Source organism: Hyla sarda, chromosome 8 (genome assembly GCF_029499605.1).
Source record: "Hyla sarda isolate aHylSar1 chromosome 8, aHylSar1.hap1, whole genome shotgun sequence".
Taxonomy (NCBI): Eukaryota; Metazoa; Chordata; class Amphibia; order Anura; family Hylidae; genus Hyla; species Hyla sarda.
Window position 1 is genome coordinate 221,289,203 of NC_079196.1, and position 21,293 is coordinate 221,310,495.

Sequence of the window (21,293 nt, forward strand, 5' to 3'; positions counted from 1 at the left end):
CGCCTGTGTTCCATTGTTGTGCACTTTTATTTCATATTTTAAAATTTTCTCTGTTATCTTCAAGATGAAGTCAAGAGAAAGCAGAAGTAAGGCCTCCTCCACCTGCTCCTCCCACATCACTGTCATGTCTATTTATTATGGGACAATCCTAGTTGGGTATATGATACCATCTTACTGTGATGTTCTAGACTTAGTCTTCAGTATAGTATATACATGTATCATTCCCATGATAAATCCCTTTATATACAGTCTTCAGAATTCCAAGGTTAAAACCGCATTGCTGAGGTTAATAAAGGTAATACTTTTTTTTTTAAAGAGACAATCCTGTTCTTACTGGTCAATCGTGAGGTGTTAAAACACAAGATTCTTAAGAATTATGTTCTACTTAATCTAGGAAGAGGCTGTAAAAATGTAGAAATATTGTAATCTTGTTTTTTTGCAAAAAAATTTCAAGTGATCCGCATCATGTGAAACCACTCGTATACAGTGGGGCAAAAAAAAAGTATTTAGTCAGCCACCAATTGGGCAAGTTCTCCCATTTAAAAAGATGAGAGGCCTGTAATTTTCATCATAAATATACCTCAACTATAAGAGACAGAATGAGAAAAAAAATCTATAAAATCATATTGTCTGATTTTTAAAGAATTTATTTGCAAATTATGGTGGAGAATAAGTATTTGGTCCCCTACAAACAAGCAAGATTTCTGGCTCTCACAGACCTGTAACTTCTTCTTTAAGAGTCTCCTCTGTCTTCCACTCGTTACCTGTATTAATGGCTCCTGTTTGAACTTATTATCAGTATAAAAGACACCTGTCCACAACCTCAAACAGTCACACTCCAAACTCCACTTTGGCCAAGGCCGAAGAACTGTCGAAGGACACCAGACACAAAATTGTTGACCTGCACCAGGCTGGGAAGACTAAATCTGAAATAGGCAAGCAGCTTGGTGTGAAGAAATCAACTGTGGGAACAATTATTAGAAAATGGAAGACATACAAGACCACTGATAATCTCCTTCAATCTGGGGCTCCACGCAAGTTCTCACCCCATGGTGTCAAATTGATCACAGGAACGGTGAGCAAAAATCCCAGAACCACACGGGGGGACCTAGTGAATGACCTGCAGAGAGCTGGGACCAAGTAACAAAGGCTACCATGAGTAACACACTATGTTGCCAGGGACTCAAATCATACAGTGCCAGACGTGTCCCTTTGCTTAATAAAGTACATTTCTGGGTCCATCTGAAGTTTGCTAGAGAGCATTTGGATGATCCAGAAGAGGATTGGGAGAATGTCATATATTGTCAGATGAAACCAAAGTAGAACTTTTTGGTAAAAACTCAACTCGTTGTGTTTGGAGGAGATGGAATGCTGAGTTGCATCCAAAGAACACCATACCTACTGTGAAGCATGGGGATGGAAGCATCATGCTTTGGGGCTTTTTTGTCAGCAAAGGGACCAGGACGACTGATCTGTTTAAAGAAAATAATGAATGGATGTATTGTGAGATGTATTGTGAGATTTTGAGTGAAAACCTCCTTCCATCAGCAAGGGCATTGAAGATGAAACGTGGCTGGGTCTTTCTGCATGACAATGATCCCAAACAGACTGCCCGGGCAACAAAGAAGTTGCTTTGTGAGAAGCATTTCAAGGTCCTGGAGTGGCCTAGCCAGTCTCCAGATCTCAACTCCATAGAAAACCTTTGGAGGGAGTTGAAAGTCCGTGTTGCCCAGCGACAGCCCAAAAACATCAGTGCTCTAGAGGAGATCTGCATGGAGGAATGGGCCAAAATACCAGCAACAGTGTGTGAAAACCTTGTGAAGCCTTACAGAAAACGTTTGACCTCTGTCATTGCCAACAAAGGGTTATAACAAAGTATTGAGATGATCTTTTGTTATTGACCAAATAATTATTATCCACCATAATTTGCAAATAAAGTCTTTAACCCCTTAACGATGCAGGACGTATATTTACGTCCTGCGCCGACTCCCGCGATATGAAGCGGGGTCGTGCTGCGACCCCGCATCACATCGCATCGGTCCCGGCGCTCATCAACGGCTTACAGGACACCGGGAGGGCCCTTACCTGCCTCCTCGGTGTCCGATCGACGAATGACTGCTCCGTGCCTGAGATCCAGGCAGGAGCAGTCAAGCGCCGATAACACTGATCACAGGCGTGTTAATACACGCCAGTGATCAGCATAGTAGATCAGTGTGTGCAGTGTTATAGATCCCTATGGGATAACAATGATCAGTATAAGAGATCAGTGTGTGCAGTGTTATAGGTCCCTATGGGACCTATAACACTGCAAAAAAAGTTTAAAAAAAGTGTTAATAAAGGTCATTTAACCCCTTCCCTAATAAAAGTTTGAATCACCCCCCCTTTTCCCATAAAAAAAAACAGTGTAAAAAAATAAAATAAATAAACATATGTGGTATCGCCGCGTGCGTAAATGTCCGAACTATAAAAATATAATTAAATTAATTAATTAAACCGCACGGTCAATGGCGTACGCGCAAAAAAATTCCACAGTCCAAAAAAGCGTATTTTGGTCCCTTTTTATACCATTAAAAAATTAATAAAAAGTGATCAAAAAGTCTGACCAAAACAAAAATTGTACTGTTAAAAAGCTTCAGATCACGGCGCAAAAAATGAGCCCTCATACCGCCCTGTACGTGAAAAAATAAAAAAGTTATAGGGGTCAAAAGATGACATTTTTAAACGTATAAATTTTCCTGCATGTAGTTATGATTTTTTCCAGAAGTACAACAATATCCAACCTATATAAGTAGGGTATCATTTTAACCGCATGGACCCACAGAATAATGATAATGTGTCATTGTTACCGAAATATTCACTGCGTAGAAACGGAAGCCCCCAAAAGTTACAAAATGGCGTTTTTTCTTCGATTTTGTCGCACAATGATTTTTTTTCCGTTTCGCCGTGAATTTTTGGGTAAAATGACTAATATCACTGGAAAGTAGAATTGGTGATGCAAAAAATAAGCCATAATATGGATTTTTAGGTGGAAAATTGAGAGGGTTATGATTTTTAAAAGGTAAGGAGGAAAAAACGAAAGTGCAAAAACATAAAAACCCTGAGTCCTTAAGGGGTTAAAAATCAGACAATGTGATTTTATGGATTTTTTTTCTCATTATGTCTCTCATAATTGAGGTATACCTATGATGACAATTACAGCCTCTCATCTTTTTAAGTGGGAGAACTTGCACAATTGAAGGCTGACTAAATACCTTTTTGCCCCACTGTATATTACATTTCCTTAATATGCTTCCCAGTTTTCCATTGGTGATATGTACTTAAATAGCATTTTGTTTCATATGCAATGCTAGGAAAAGTTTTTCTATTAAACCACAGATTAAATCTACCCAAAAACAAAAACCACAAAAAAATACAATTTTCCTCATGTAATTTAAAACAAAAAGCTGTAAAAATAGATATCACATCCTAAGTGACAATAACATCCTTTTATTTTTTACAGTAAAGATTTTAAGATATGGATCCACAAGCCATATTCTACTGGTAAGTTAACTGAATGTTAAATTATTTTAATATCATAGATGCCATAATGGTCCGATCATCAAAAATGGTGTCCAGAGGTCCCCTCACCTGCCTCTGGCCGTCTCCGGGGGTCTTCTGCTCTGGTCTGAGATCGAGCAGACCAGAGCAGAACATCGCCGATAGCACTGATCAGTGCTATGTCCTATGCATTGCACTGAACAGTATTAGCAATCAAATAAAAAAGTGTAAAAAAAAAATAAAAAAAGGAAAAAAGATTTGAAAAATACCTTCCCCCAATAAAAATGTAAATCGTCCCTTTTTCCCATTTTACCCCCAAAAAGCATAAAAACAAAATTAATAAACATATTTGGTATTGCCGTGTGCATAAATGTCTGAACTATCAAAATATAATGTTATTGATCCCATAAGGTGAATGGCGTAAATGTAAAAAATAAATTCCAAAATTGCAGTTATTTTATTCCCAAAAAAAATATATATATATATATTTTTTTATAAAAGTGATTTAAAAGTTTCATATATGCGGTATGTGGTAATGTGGTATCGACAATAAGTACAGATCACGGCGCAAAAAATGGAAAAATTAAACAGTTTATAGGCGGTCAAAATAGGGCGATTTGGAACATACTGATTTTGTACAAAAAGTTTGATATTTTTTAAAAGCAGTACAATAATAGAAAAGTATGTAAAGATGGTATCATTTTAATCGTATTGACCCACAGAATAAAGAAAACATGTCCTTTTTACTATAAAGTGTGAAAATGAAACCTTCAAAAATGGGAAAAATTTGGGTTTTCATTCAAATTTCATCACTAAAATTTTTTGGGTTTGCCGTACATTTTACAGTAAAATGAGAGGTGTAATTACTAAGTACAATTGGTCACACAAAAAAACAAGCCCTTATATGGGGCTGTGGATGGAAATATAAAAGAGAAAAAACGAAAACGCAAAAATAAAATTGGCCTTGTCCTTCAGGTCAAAATGGGCTCGGTCCTTAAGGGGTTAAGGACACATTATGCCTTTCCCTGTGCAAGCAAGAAAGCATACAACTAGCCCTCCTTGTCCACTTTTCTGATAGCCCAGCTTATTCTCTCTCCATCCAATGTTGCCAAGGTTGGTCATAGTCCTTGTCATCGTCATCATACTCATCACTATTCCCTTGTGTAGATAGTTGTATGAGGAGGATTTGGAAATGGCACATAAGAAGAATGTCGATGCTGCTGCCAGCCTGATGTAAACCCTTCTCCATCCTTCCTTTTTTCCCTGTGATTATCACCATGAGCGTTTTTTCCAGAAGGAATATCAAAAGCATAACATCACTTATTTTACTCTTGTTCTTATTGCCTCTTAAGGCCTGAGCACGCAACAGATGTCTCTGATTAGCTGCAGATCCCTGAGCTGAAAGTTACACTGGCTCCAAAAATCATCCAACTGCTGCATTAGGAACCACATTTCGATGCTGGAACATTCAGTCCAACATGTGTAATATTGAGTACCACCATGTTGGAAATATACCAACAAATAAATTGCCCCAGATGGAGGGGAGGGTATACAATAGCTACAACAACAGGGTGCCCAAATGGCACTAATCCCTCATATATCCCTCCACCATAAAACAAAACTTTTATTTAGATCATATAAAATCATGTGCACATGAGTAGAAAGCACATCTACTGTCCAAACAATTAGTTTTTGGACAGGGGATGTGCTTTTAACTCACGTGCAGATGATTTTATATGATCTAAATAATAGTTACATTTTATGGTGGAGGGATATATGAGGGATTATTGCCCTTTGGGTACCCTGTTGTCCACCATGTTGGAAAGTCGCAAATGAAGCAATGTTGAGGAAGACCATTTTGGCACTGTAGGTCAATGAGGGAATGTTTAAAAGCATAAGAACTGCTAAACCGAATGCAAACTTTCCAGCACATAGCCAGCCCAGCCCAGAGACCACTAAACTTTTTCATGAAACATTTGATGGCAATATTTAGCATATGAACCATACATAAACTGTAAAACCAGAAATCCTCCAAGAACCAGCAGAGTAATGGAAGCCCTGAGACCAGGATAAAAGTAAGGATTCTTTATTCCCACAAATGCAACGCGTTTCGCGTATGTTCCGCTTCATTAGGCATGTCAGGATAGGCCAGGTATGACTGTTATATAGGGAGAATCATTAACCCCTTACAGGGAAAAGATTAACCCTTTACAGAGTTCTTTTCCCTGTAAGGGGTTAATGTTTCTCCCTATATAACAGTCATACCTGGCCTATCCTGACATGCCTGATGAAGCGGAACTTCTGCGAAACGCGTTGCATTGTGGAAATAAAGAATCCTTACTTTTATCCTGATCTCAGTCCTTCCATTACTCTGCTGGTTCTTATCGTTATTCTTTGGTGTGGAGCAGCTGCAGAAACCTTCTCTATTTTATCTACACGCTCATATCCATGGTTGTACTTGGACAGGAGTGCAACCTCATCCGGTAATTCACATTGTTGCGTTTGTCCTGCTGATCATCAGATCTTATACTACGGAGCTTATTATATTTATACATAAGCTGTGTATCATGCCACGTAAACGCAGTGCTTTCACAAAGTGTGTGCTGTTCTCTGCGATCATGTTTCCCAATATCAGATCACAACCAGAGAACCAGTGTGAAACTTCCTGTTGCAGACAGGGCATCAGCATCTTTGCTGTATGGCTTTCCACGCCCAGGCTTAGCAGATGTAATACAGATGTTAAACATAGTTTGTAAGGTTAAAAAAAGACAAGAGTCTATCGATCCAACCTAAAACCCTATTGTGTTGATCCAGAGAAAGGTGAAAAATCCCCATAAGACTGATGGCAATTGCCCCATGACATGAGAAATTCCCTTCTGACTGTAATATGGCATCAGAATAAATTCCTGGATCAATGTTCTATCGACATAAGTCTAGGATCCATAACCTGTAATATTATATTTTTCCAGATAAACATGAAAACATCCAGGCCCCCCTTGAACTTCAACATCATGGCAGCGCTTGAGTTTGCTCCGATTAAAGGAGGGGGAGAGTGATAGGATACACACCTATGGGGGGGGGGGGGGGGGTGCAAAATGTCCATAGAGGAGGACCTGCATGAGGAGGAGGATTGGTGGGGGGTGTCACCAGTTGAACTTGCTATTGATGTAGAAGGGGGGCTCTACCCAAATATATAAGAAATTGGGTGCTTTCAGTGAAAAAGAACTGAACAACATACCAGAAAAAAAGCTAACACTGAATAAAAATATAAATAAATATATGCAAAATACCTATATAAATAAATATGTGCAAAATACTTGCTGAGAGTATATATGTCAGGAACAGATGTTACAAAACATTAATATGGATATACATCAATAATATGACAAATCTACAGATTACCATTGAATAATTACCTGTCCTGAACAAGACACTCTATAGAAATGAGCATAAGGGATCATATAAACATATACATGTGCATAACAAACCACACTGGCAGGGACTCAATGCAGATTGTACATCAAGGATCGGGCCACAAATGAACCCCACGCGTTCAGTCGACTGAGCGACTTCCTCAGGGGTGTTGTGCCAGAAAGTGTCCCACCGATATATATATATATATGCCTCATAATTGTATGAAAATACCTTGCAGATGGGGACCCCACATGTCTCCATTGGCGGCCATTACTATTTATGTTTGCTCTGAATATAGCTTCCAGCGCACGCTCCCAGACGCATGGTCCAGTGTGTCAATGTCAGAGTCTCGTGAGACACATAGTACTATTAATCATATGCGGCATAATCAATTACATACCCACGGTATCGCTACTCGTATCGTCAGTGCGTTTGTGCAGTAATTTGAACCTGATCGGTGCAACCGTGGAGGTGCCACTACAATTTCCATGCCTTATTGCAGTGGAGCCATTTCTGCAGGATATTGACCCATGTATTGGCCCTGGCTGTAGCTACTACTCCACATATCTACTGTGTCATGTACTGTTCTGCACACCGATAATTGCAAGGAGTGGACCACTCTCTCTGCCACATGATTGTGCAAAGCGGGGGCGACATTCTTAGCAAAAAAATGGCGACAAAATATGCGTAACCTGGGCTTAACACACGCTATTAATTACCTAAAGGCTGTGGAGTTAACAAGTTGGTACGAAAGCACCTGCAGCACCAACAACTTGACCAGGTGTGAATTAAGGCACACAACAGGGTGACTGGGTGAGTACTGTTGTCTGTAGGATGTAGATATCCCAATAGATAACTGATGGGATAGAGAGGACACCACTGAGATGGGGACAAGACAGACAATTTGCTGCTTGTGGACAAGACCTGCTGGCTAGACAGTTGGGAGAGATCTGGAGGAGCATCCGTAGCAGCATGTTGTAGGTGTCACGTATGGGCAGGGAAGGGGTGCACACTATTCTCGCCCACTCCCCTATCCCTGCCTACTTACGTACCTGCCCTAAACGACAGGTCCGTAACCACGAAGACAGTCCCCTCCTATACACGTGTGGGGCATAATTTGTCAAAATAATAAACTACAATAACACAGACTCAGGTCAGGGAACAGTAGGATACAGACAGACTAACAAAGCAAGACTACACACTCACAGAATAAGTCCAATGTCAACTATTCGCATCTCAACCAGGAGGTGTCAAAGCACAAAATCGCTAATAACAGAGAGAAGTCGAGAAGAAGCCAAAGGTCAAAGATGCCAGGTAAACAAGAATAAACAGGGAACACACGCTAGCTACTGGAGTAAAAACTCTTTCACAGGCTTTGATTGAGAGCAACTGTCAAGCTAAATAGGCAACTGCACAGGTGCTCTCATCAACAGGTCAGCTGACCAGCCAGACAGCTAAGCATAGCCTGGCAACAAAAACAAAGAACCTGTCAGAACCTTTTAACCCTATAGGTTCTGACAGTAGGGCATCTGGACTGTCCCACATGGCCCTGTGATGCTGCTCCATATACCTACATAGAGACGTAGTTTCTACACTTGGACTTTGGCCATGACTTACTTTCTGTTTGCAGAGATGACATAGTGCCACATTTTCTGTAATGTAGAAAAGAATTTGGCTTTATACTGTCGCAGTTGCTTACTTATATGGTCATGTACTGTATTTGTTTGCATGATAGGTAAGTTCATTTTAGGGAACTCTGTCCACCATTGGTTTCCCCTGCAGGGGTGAGTGTAGAAGGCTTACGATTGGATGCCTCTACTCTGTTTATTTGTATTTTAAATGTTTTTTAAATGTGTGCCTTTTTTTGTGTACAATAAAGTTGTTTACATTTTTATTATTCAGCTGTTGTGCAACATTTCTTAACTGTTAGCTTTTTCTTTTTGTGCTATAGATCTTTCCTTATTAACAGTTTTGTCTGCACCCCCAAATATTAATATAGCTGTATCCATTTGCATATTTGATATATCACTCATTTTACCACAAAATGTATGATGAAGCAAAAAAAATTATCTGTGGGGCAACAAAAATTCCATTTTGCTACTTTTAGGTAGTTACGTTTCTATGCAGCTCACTTCTCGGTTAAAAGAACACATTGGCCCTCATTTACTAACAGAATTCCGACTCTTTTTGTTAGGTTTTGCACCTGAATTCTGTCGCACGTTCCGTGCGACAGAATTTAGGCGCAAAACCCAACAAAAAGAGACAGAAAAAAAACCCACAGAATCCGAATCACTCTGGCTGTTTGCTCCTTTGCCTGCCTTGTCTTTTTCAATAAATTCTGTTTTATTTTTTTGCACAATTTATTAGCTTTATGTTCACATTTTTGAGTCTTTCCAACACATGTGTGTTTATGCATATATATATATATATATATATATTATAATTGTAGAGAATTTGGAGGGCACAGCTCTATTTCCTAATATTCATATATTGTTGGATGGTGGAATTATGTCTGCGGTAACAGTGGCCGTAGCTGCTTGTTTTACACTTCACTGCCGTGGTGCTAAGTGTCGCAAAGTGCTAGTATTCATATACAATAACTGAAGAAAATTCACTTGCACTCACCGGTCTTGTGGTTGTTTGTGTTCCGGATTATCTGTTATGCTGGGAGACGAGTGGATGAGGGTGCTCCGAGGCTAACAGCTGTTTTCGCGCCCAGCCGTACGCTTCTTCCGCCCTCATCCACTCGTCTCCCAGCATATATATATGTGTATATATATATATATATATATATATATATAGAGAAAAAACAGGGTGGGCTGCACCTCAAAGATGTATGAAGGTAGGTGCATGCAGTGGCTGATCCCAGGTCCCGGGTCCGTATCGCTAGAAGAACAAATTTGCTGCAGCACACAGAGCAGTGACATGTGGTTTATTTCATTCCAATTGCTACGTTTCAACCGCATATATATATATATATTCCAAATAGCAGATGTGGAAGTGGCACAATGAAGACAACCAGCGGGTGCTCAGCGAGCCCAAGCCCAGACCACAGGCTTCCAAAATTAGTAAGTATCCAAAAAAAGGCAAGAAGTGGCACTCCAGCATTCAAAGTGAAAAAGTAGTGCTTTTTATTCAACCATCATATCAGCAACGTTTCAACCCTCTCAATGGTTTTTTTTTCAAGCATTGAAAAAGACCCCATTGAGAGGGTTGAAACGTTGCTGATATGATGGGTGAATAAAAAGCACTACTTTTTCACTTTGAATGCTGGAGTGCCACTTCTTGCCTTTTCTTGGATATATATATACAGAATTTTTGTTGCAACAGATTTAGGCATGCGCCAGATTTTGCGAGAGTCTTTTTCCCTGCAACTAAAAAGATCGGGAAAAGTGCGACAGATTAGTAAATACCAAGAGAAAAAAGATCAGAAAAGCAAAAGTCAAACACAAAATGACACTCCAATCTTAGTAAATGAGGGCCATTATGTTTATTCCGTAGGTCCATACGATTAGGATTTTCTGCCGTGATCTCTGCTATTTATCTTTCCATTTTTTTCTTGATACGACTTATTGATCAATTTTTATTCATTTTTTTCTGGTATATGAAGTGACTAAAAATCAGCAATTCTCAAATTTGGTATTTTTATATTTTTACTCCATTGATCATGTGGATTATTCAACTCTATATTTTAACAATCATCAGTAAAGGTTATATTTTCTTTTTTTTTTCTTTTAGATGTTTCTGAATAACTACCGTATTTTTCGCCCTATAGGACGCACCGGCATATAAGACGCACCTAATTTTAAAGGTGCAAAATCTAGAAAAAAAAAAGATTCTGCACCCAACAGTGATCTTCAACCTGCGGATCTCCAGATGTTGCAAAACTACAACTCCCAGCATGCCCGGACAGCCGTTGGCTGTCCGGGCATGCTGGGAGTTGTAGTTTTGCAACATCTGGAGGTCCGCAGGTTGAAGATCACTGGTATAGGAGGTAATACTCACGTGTCCCCGCCGCTTCGGACCGTCACCGCTGCCCTGAATGTCGTTCCATCGATGTCGCCGCGTCCCCGTGGTGTCCCCGACGCTCCGGACGTCTTCCTCCCCGGGATCCACGCTCTCCGTCGCCGTCATCAAGTTGCCGTCATCACGTTGCTACGCACGCCACTCCTATTGGATGACGGGACGCCGTGCGTGACGACGTGATGACGTCGAAGGAGAGCGCCGCCATGCAGGGGATCCCGGCACGGAGCAGACACCGAGGAGGCAGGTAAGGTCCCTCCCGGTGTCCTGTAAGCTGTTCGGGACGCCGCGATTTCACTGCGGTGGTCCCGAACAGCCCGACTGAGCAGCCGGGTTAGTGTTATTTCCGCTTCAGACGCGGCGGTCAGCTTTGATCGCCGCGTCTGAAGGGTTAATACAGGGCATCACCGCGATCAGTGATGTCCTGTATTAGCCGCAGGGTCCCGGCTGTTGATGGCTGCAGGGACTGCCGCGATAGGTGTGTATACGCACCAACTTTTCCCCCCAGTTTTCAGGAAGAAAAAGCGCGTCTTATACGGCGAAAAATACGGTAATAACCTCTGAAATTTGGTATCTCACTTTTAAGACGGTCCCTTGGTCACTACATTTATATTTTAAACATAAAAGAAATGTTATTGATGTGTCCTAAGTTATAGATACATTTATTATTTTTGACTTTTTAAAAAGTTGCTCAGTGTTTGCTCATTCTCACGCTACACAATGGCCCTGATTTACTAAGAGTGAAGTGTACTTTTCTTTGTGGGTTTTAATCCCCTACAATTTTTTTCCACGGTATTTACTAAGGTTTCCCCCCATTTTGCACTTTTTTTTACACATGCTCTAATATCTTAGGTTTTTCTCAGCTCAAATCCACCACATTTTCTGTGGAAACTGTTACGCCGAGCGCTCCGGGTCCCCGCTCCTCCCCGGAGCGCTCGCTTCACTCCCTCCGCTGCAGCGCTCCGGTCACGTCCTCTGACCCGGGGCGCTGCGATCCTGCTGCCAGCCGGGATGCGATTCGCGATGCGGGTAGCGCCCGCTCGCGATGCGCACCCCGGCTCCCCTACCTGACTCGCTCCCCGTCTGTTCTGTCCCGGCGCGCGCGGCCCCGCTCCCTAGGGCGCGCGCGCGCCGGGTCTCTGCGATTTAAAGGGCCACTGCGCCGCTGATTGGCGCAGTGGTTCCAATTAGGGTTTTCACCTGTGCACTTCCCTATATTACCTCACTTCCCTTGCACTCCCTTGCCGGATCTTGTTGCCTTAGTGCCAGTGAAAGCGTTCCTTGTGTGTTCCTTGCCTGTGTTTCCAGACCTTCTGCCGTTGCCCCTGACTACGATCCTTGCTGCCTGCCCCGACCTTCTGCTACGTCCGACCTTGCTTCTGCCTACTCCCTTGTACCGCGCCTATCTTCAGCAGCCAGAGAGGTGAGCCGTTGCTAGTGGATACGACCTGGTCACTACCGCCGCAGCAAGACCATCCCGCTTTGCGGCGGGCTCTGGTGAAAACCAGTAGTGGCTTAGAACCGGTCCACTAGCACGGTCCACGCCAATCCCTCTCTGGCACAGAGGGTCCACTACCTGCCAGCCGGCATCGTGACAGTAGATCCGGCCATGGATCCCGCTGAAGTTCCTCTGCCAGTTGTCGCTGACCTCACCACGGTGGTCGCCCAGCAGTCACAACAGATAGCGCAACAAGGCCAACAGCTGTCTCAACTGACCGTTATGCTACAACAGCTGCTACCACAGCTTCAGCAGTCATCTCCTCCGCCAGCTCCTGCACCTCCTCCGCAGCGAGTGGCCGCTCCTGGGATACGCTTATCCTTGCCGGATAAATTTGATGGGGACTCTAAGTTTTGCCGTGGCTTTCTTTCCCAATGTTCCCTGCATCTGGAGATGATGTCGGACCTGTTTCCCACTGAAAGGTCTAAGGTGGCTTTCGTAGTCAGTCTTCTGTCCGGAAAAGCCCTGTCATGGGCCACACCGCTCTGGGACCGCAATGACCCCGTCACTGCCTCTGTACACTCCTTCTTCTCGGAAATCCGAAGTGTCTTTGAGGAACCTGCCCGAGCCTCTTCTGCTGAGACTGCCCTGTTGAACCTGGTCCAGGGTAATTCTTCCGTTGGCGAGTATGCCGTACAATTCCGTACACTTGCTTCAGAATTGTCCTGGAATAATGAGGCCCTCTGCGCGACCTTCAAAAAAGGCCTATCCAGCAACATTAAAGATGTTCTGGCCGCACGAGAAATTCCTGCTAATCTACATGAACTTATTCACCTAGCCACTCGCATTGACATGCGTTTTTCTGAAAGGCGTCAGGAACTCCGCCAAGATATGGACTCTGTTCGCACGAGGCGTTTCGTCTCCTCGGCTCCTCTCTCCTCTGGTCCCCTGCAATCTGTTCCTGTGCCTCCCGCCGTGGAGGCTATGCAGGTCGACCGGTCTCGCCTGACACCTCAAGAGAGGACACGACGCCGTATGGAGAACCTCTGCCTGTACTGTGCTAGTACCGAACACTTCCTGAGGGATTGTCCTATCCGTCCTCCCCGCCTGGAAAGACGTACGCTGACTCCGCACAAAGGTGAGACAGTCCTTGATGTCTACTCTGCTTCTCCACGTCTTACTGTGCCTGTGCGGATGTCTGCCTCTGCCTTCTCCTTCTCTACAGTGGCCTTCTTGGACTCTGGATCTGCAGGAAATTTTATTTTGGCCTCTCTCGTCAACAGGTTCAACATCCCAGTGACCAGTCTCGCCAGACCCCTCTACATCAATTGTGTAAATAATGAAAGATTGGACTGTACCATACGTTTCCGCACGGAGCCCCTTCTTATGAGCATCGGATCTCATCATGAGAGGATTGAACTTTTGGTCCTCCCCAATTGCACCTCGGAGATTCTCCTTGGACTTCCCTGGCTTCAACTTCATTCTCCAACCCTGGATTGGTCCACTGGGGAGATCAAGAGTTGGGGGTCCTCTTGTTCCAAGAACTGTCTAAAACCGGTTCCCAGTAACCCTTGCCGTAACTCTGTGGTTCCTCCAGTAACCGGTCTCCCTAAGGCCTATATGGACTTCGCGGATGTTTTCTGCAAAAAACAAGCTGAGACTCTACCTCCTCACAGGCCTTATGATTGCCCTATCGACCTCCTCCCGGGTACTACTCCACCCCGGGGCAGAATTTATCCTCTCTCTGCCCCAGAGACTCTTGCCATGTCCGAATACGTCCAGGAGAATCTAAAAAAGGGCTTTATCCGTAAATCCTCCTCTCCTGCCGGAGCCGGATTTTTCTTTGTGTCCAAAAAAGATGGCTCCCTACGTCCTTGCATTGACTACCGCGGTCTTAATAAAATCACGGTTAAGAACCGCTACCCCTTACCCCTCATCTCTGAACTCTTTGATCGCCTCCAAGGTGCCCACATCTTCACTAAATTGGACTTAAGAGGCGCCTATAACCTCATCCGCATCAGAGAGGGGGACGAGTGGAAAACGGCATTTAACACCAGAGATGGACACTTTGAGTATCTGGTCATGCCCTTTGGACTGTGCAATGCCCCTGCCGTCTTCCAAGACTTTGTCAATGAAATTTTTCGTGATCTGTTATACTCCTGTGTTGTGGTATATCTGGACGATATCCTAATTTTTTCTGCCAATTTAGAAGAACACCGCCAGCATGTCCGTATGGTTCTTCAGAGACTTCGTGACAACCAACTCTATGCCAAAATTGAGAAATGTCTGTTTGAATGCCAATCTCTTCCTTTTCTAGGATATTTGGTCTCTGGCCAGGGACTACAGATGGATCCAGACAAACTCTCTGCCGTCTTAAATTGGCCACGCCCCTCCGGACTCCGTGCTATCCAACGCTTTTTGGGGTTCGCCAATTATTACAGGCAATTTATTCCACATTTTTCTACCATTGTGGCTCCTATCGTGGCTTTAACCAAGAAAAATGCTGATCCCAAGTCCTGGCCTCCTCAAGCAGAAGACTCCTTTAAACGACTCAAGTCTGCCTTTTCTTCGGCTCCCGTGCTCTCCAGACCTGACCCTTCCAAACCCTTCCTATTGGAGGTTGATGCCTCCTCAGTAGGAGCTGGAGCTGTTCTTCTACAAAAAAATCCTTCCGGGCATGCTGTCACTTGTGGTTTTTTCTCTAGGACCTTCTCTCCAGCGGAGAGGAACTACTCCATCGGGGATCGAGAGCTTCTAGCCATTAAATTAGCACTTGAGGAATGGAGGCATCTGCTGGAGGGATCAAGATTTCCTGTTATTATCTACACCGACCACAAGAACCTCTCCTACCTCCAGTCGGCCCAACGGCTGAATCCTCGCCAGGCCCGGTGGTCTCTGTTCTTTGCCCGATTTAATTTTGAGATTCACTTTCGTCCTGCCGATAAGAACATTAGGGCCGATGCTCTCTCTCGTTCCTCGGATGCCTCAGAAGTTGATCTCCCTCCGCAACACATCATTCCACCTGACTGCCTGATCTCCACTTCTCCTGCCTCCATCAGGCAGACTCCTCCAGGAAAGACCTTTGTTTCTCCACGCCAACGCCTCGGAATCCTCAAATGGGGTCACTCCTCCCATCTCGCAGGTCATGCGGGCATCAAGAAATCTGTGCAACTCATCTCCCGCTTCTATTGGTGGCCGACTCTGGAGACGGATGTTGGGGACTTTGTGCGAGCCTGCACTATCTGTGCCCGGGATAAGACTCCTCGCCAGAAGCCCGCTGGTTTTCTTCATCCTCTGCCTGTCCCCGAACAGCCTTGGTCTCTGATTGGTATGGATTTTATTACTGATTTACCCCCTTCCCGTGGCAACACCGTTATTTGGGTGGTCGTTGATCGATTCTCCAAAATGGCACATTTCATCCCTCTTCCTGGTCTTCCTTCTGCGCCTCAGTTGGCTAAACAATTTTTTGTACACATTTTTCGTCTTCACGGGTTGCCTACGCAGATTGTCTCGGATAGAGGGGTCCAATTCGTGTCTAAATTCTGGAGGGCTCTCTGTAAACAACTCAAGATTAAATTAAATTTTTCCTCTGCATATCATCCCCAGTCCAATGGACAAGTAGAAAGAATTAACCAGATCCTGGGTGATTATTTGCGACATTTTGTTTCCTCCCGCCAGGATGACTGGGCAGATCTCCTTCCATGGGCCGAATTTTCGTATAACTTCAGGGTCTCTGAATCTTCCTCCAAATCCCCATTTTTCGTGGTGTACGGCCGTCACCCTCTTCCCCCCCTCCCTACCCCCTTGCCCTCTGGTCTGCCCGCTGTGGATGAAATTTCTCGTGACCTTTCCATTATATGGAGAGAGACCCAAAATTCTCTCTTACAGGCTTCTTCACGCATGAAGAGGTTCGCGGATAAGAAAAGAAGAGCTCCCCCCGTTTTTTCCCCTGGAGACAAGGTATGGCTCTCCGCTAAATATGTCCGCTTCCGTGTCCCTAGCTACAAGTTGGGACCACGCTATCTTGGTCCTTTCAAAATTTTGTGTCAAATTAATCCTGTCTCTTATAAACTTCTTCTTCCTCCTTCTCTTCGTATCCCTAATGCCTTTCACGTCTCTCTTCTCAAACCACTCATCCTCAACCGTTTTTCTCCCAAATCTGTTCCTCCCACTCCTGTTTCCGGCTCCTCGGACGTCTTCTCGGTCAAGGAAATTTTGGCTGCCAAAAAGGTCAGAGGGAAAAAATTTTTTTTAGTAGACTGGGAGGGTTGTGGTCCTGAAGAGAGATCCTGGGAACCTGAGGACAACATCCTTGACAAAAGTCTGCTCCTCAGGTTCTCAGGCTCCAAGAAGAGGGGGAGACCCAAGGGGGGGGGTACTGTTACGCCGAGCGCTCCGGGTCCCCGCTCCTCCCCGGAGCGCTCGCTTCACTCCCTCCGCTGCAGCGCTCCGGTCACGTCCTCTGACCCGGGGCGCTGCGATCCTGCTGCCAGCCGGGATGCGATTCGCGATGCGGGTAGCGCCCGCTCGCGATGCGCACCCCGGCTCCCCTACCTGACTCGCTCCCCGTCTGTTCTGTCCCGGCGCGCGCGGCCCCGCTCCCTAGGGCGCGCGCGCGCCGGGTCTCTGCGATTTAAAGGGCCACTGCGCCGCTGATTGGCGCAGTGGTTCCAATTAGGGTTTTCACCTGTGCACTTCCCTATATTACCTCACTTCCCTTGCACTCCCTTGCCGGATCTTGTTGCCTTAGTGCCAGTGAAAGCGTTCCTTGTGTGTTCCTTGCCTGTGTTTCCAGACCTTCTGCCGTTGCCCCTGACTACGATCCTTGCTGCCTGCCCCGACCTTCTGCTACGTCCGACCTTGCTTCTGCCTACTCCCTTGTACCGCGCCTATCTTCAGCAGCCAGAGAGGTGAGCCGTTGCTAGTGGATACGACCTGGTCACTACCGCCGCAGCAAGACCATCCCGCTTTGCGGCGGGCTCTGGTGAAAACCAGTAGTGGCTTAGAACCGGTCCACTAGCACGGTCCACGCCAATCCCTCTCTGGCACAGAGGGTCCACTACCTGCCAGCCGGCATCGTGACAGAAACCTTAATAAATATGTAGGGTTTTTGTAAAAATGTCAGGGAGACACCCCTTTTCAGCGACCACACCCCTTTCCTCAACGACCATGCCCCTTTTTTTCTGGTTTTCTGAGTAAAATGGAGAGTTTGTCAGGTTTTTATCAATTCTAGTGCAAATTCTGGCACAGATCGAATTTCTGCCACAATAAACCAGAATCTGGCGCACAACCCAACAAAACATTTCGGGTTTACAATAGTAAATCAGGGCCAATGTGTGACTCAGAAATCAACAAGCCCAAAAATTGCATTAAAGAAATGCCCCAAATTTTTCATACATCACTTATGATAAATTAGACACATTTTATAGGGGGAAAAAAGTGCTAAATAAAAGTAGAGTGAAAAAGGCACAAATCATAAATCCCTCTTTCTTCTATGAAGGAAATGATAATGAAGAATGAGACGTCCGTGAACTATTTCTACATTTTACCATTTTCTGGACAGACCGCTCATTACCACTTTCTTTTTCCTGATATATTTGGTCGGAGTTCTTGTAAATTCTTCCATTATTGCTGCCATATGTCTGGACGTATAAACGTCAAAGTTGTGTATGAACACAGTCAATATTACTTTGCGGGTACCAAAGCGTACTGTCTATTGTCCTTCTCTTCTTGTTTCAGATCCGTGTATGTGGAGGATTACATCGTATTCTTTCGACTACTAATGATCAGCTGTTGCTGTTCTGTTGGTATCTGACTGATTTTTGACATTTCAGGACTGTTGGTGCCACTAAGCCCTGGCTTATTAAAAAATGCCGTCTATCACATACTTCTGCTAAGTCTGTAAAGTAAAATTGTTAAAAAAAAGAAATATTTAAAAAACAGATATATTTACATTCATTTCTGTTACCAGTGCCGCAGCCATGCTTGCAGTGATGTCAGGAATTTCAGGGCACCCGACGCAACTCCGCTCCGCTACTGACAATTTACCCCTTCAGTGCTGCAGTCAGTGTGACCACAGCATTGATCGGTATGACAGAGGGAGGTATCTCCCTTTTATCTCCATTGGGACTTTGCTATGTGATCACAGGGTGATCTGACGCTAGCCATGGCAACCAGGGACCTCCGAATGGCCCCTGGTTACATCGCTACGGAATAATATATTGCAGTACAGATCTGTTAATTAGAGATGAGCGAATCGAAGCTGATGAACCTGAATTCGTTACAAATTTCATGAAAAATTCGATTCGCAATGAATGCGAATATCGCCGCGATTAGATCGCGTGAATCGCTTAATTAAACTCCATTTTACAGCGTTCCAGGCTAAAGGAGACCTAAAATGGTGGATCCACATGTCAGTACATGGGGCAGGAGATTATGGGAGGGCGGGAAACTGCGGCTGGAATGAAGGTAGGTGGGATGACCCTGAATCACATGTGAGATGCAGCCCATCAACATTCACTGACCCCTGTGATGTCACAGCCCCTATATAATCGGCGGCCATCTTGCCTCTCTTCATTCCATCTATGCACTCAGATGGAGAGGACGGGACTGTGTGTGAATAGCTCCTACCACAGCGTTACACTGCAACTGCTAGTCACATCAGCATTAGGGAAAGGCAGGAGTGCAGAGTGCTGTGCTGTTACACTGAGAAGGATCATTGATTGCTAAACCTCCTATTCACGTTATTGAGCATTGCAGCAGAGAGGGGCAGATAGCTGTCAGCTGCCTCATACACATCTCCAAGCTGCCTGAACTTTATCAACCATCTTACCACCTCATTTTGCAGCGCAATTCACTGCCTTTTTTGCTCCACAAATCATCTGCTGCTCAGAATTGTGTGTAGACTGTATAAAAACCAGTGCAGACCATTCTTAACACTCTGTAACAGAGTGCAATTTAGGGTTTAATCCCTGTTTTCTTATTTTTTTCTGTGGTGCTGCACTGTTGGGTCCTGCTGCTGTTTAAAAATAAGTTATTTTTCAGCGGACTGTAGTGCATTTGTCTGCCCTCATACGTGCATACCACATCCCTACATCAAAGCAGTCTACTATTCTGTATCTGTAACAAGTCTAGATACAGGGAAAGTCCAGGCAAAAATAATCACCTGCTGGTGTTTTTCAAAAATACAGATTTTTTCTGTGTATTGTTGCGCATTTTTCTGCCCTCATCAGTGCATGCCGCATACGTACATCCAAGTAGTGTACCATTTTGTACCTGTTAATCTGTCAAGAGCCTACATACTGTGAAAGTCCAAACAATAGTACTCACCGGCTGGTGTTTTACAAAAATACAGATTTTTTTCTGCGTATTGTTGCGCATATTTCTGCCCTCATCAGTGCATACCGCATACGTACATTCAAGTATTGTACCATTTTGTACCTGTTAGTCTGTCAAGGGCCTACATACTGTGAAAGTCCAAACAATAGTACTCACCGGCTGGTGTTTTACAAAAATACTGCATATTGTTGCACATATTTCTGCCCTCATCAGTGCATACCGCGTACGTACATCCAAGTAATGTGAGGGGTTGACTCACTTATGGGAGATACTGTATATAATGTGAGGGGTTGACTCACTTATGGGAGATACTGTATATAAAATGTGAGGGGTGGAGTCACTTATGGGAGATACTGTATATAATGTGAGGGGTGGAGTCACTTATGGGAGATACTGTATATAATGTGAGGGGTGGACTCACTTATGGGAGATACTGTATATAATGTGAGGGGTGGACTCACTTATGGGAGATACTGTATATAATGTGAGGGGTGGACTCACTTATGGGAGATACTGTATATAATGTGAGGGATGGAGTCACTTATGGGAGATACTATATATATATAATGTGAGGGGTGGACTCACTTATGGGATATACTGTATATATAATGTGAGGGGTGGACTCACTTATGGGAGATACTGTATATATAATGTGAGGGGTGGACTCACTTATGGGAGATACTGTATATATAATGTGAGGAGTGGACTCACTTATGGGAGATACTGTATATATAATGTGAGGGGTGGACTCACTTATGGGAGATACTGTATATATAATGTGAGGGGTGGAGTCACTTATGGGAGATACTGTATATATAATGTGAGGGGTGGAGTCACTTATGGGATATACTGTATATATAATGTGAGGGGTGGAGTCACTTATGGGATATACTGTATATAATGTGAGGGGTGGAATCACTTATGGGATATACTGTATATAATGTGAGGGGTGGAGTCAATTATGGGATATACTGTATATATAATGTGAGGGGTGGACTCACTTATGGGAGATACTGTATATGATGTGAGGGGTGGAGTCACTTATGGGATATACTGTATATAATGTGAGGGGTGGAGTCACTTATGGGATATACTGTATATAATGTGAGGGGTGGACTCACTTATGGGATATACTGTATATAATGTGAGGGGTGGAATCACTTATGGGAGATACTGTATATAATGTGAGGGGTGGAATCACTTATGGTATATACTGTATATATAATGTGAGGGGTGGACTCACTTATGGGAGATACTGTATATATAATGTGAGGGGTGGACTCACTTATGGGATATACTGTATATATAATGTGAGGGGTGGACTCACTTATGGGAGATACTGTATATATAATGTGAGGGGTGGACTCACTTATGGGAGATACTGTATATATAATGTGAGGGGTGGACTCACTTATGGGAGATACTGTATATAATGTGAGGGGTGGAGTCACTTATGGGATATACTGTATATATAATGTGAGGGGTGGAGTCAATTATGGGATATACTGTATATAATGTGAGGGGTGGAATCACTTATGGGATA

General features: G+C 44.0%; 1 long non-coding RNA gene across 1 annotated transcript in view; it reads left to right on the forward strand.

Annotated features, from left to right (window-relative positions):
* LOC130283765 (uncharacterized) overlaps positions 1-18,288 on the forward strand; it is a 110,716-nt gene extending 92,428 nt beyond the window's left edge. The window contains exons 3-4 of the long non-coding RNA XR_008846837.1: positions 3,500-3,540; positions 18,152-18,288. This is a non-coding gene — a long non-coding RNA (uncharacterized LOC130283765). The remainder of the gene's footprint in view (positions 1-3,499; positions 3,541-18,151) is intronic.
* Positions 18,289-21,293: the final 3,005 nt, after the last annotated feature.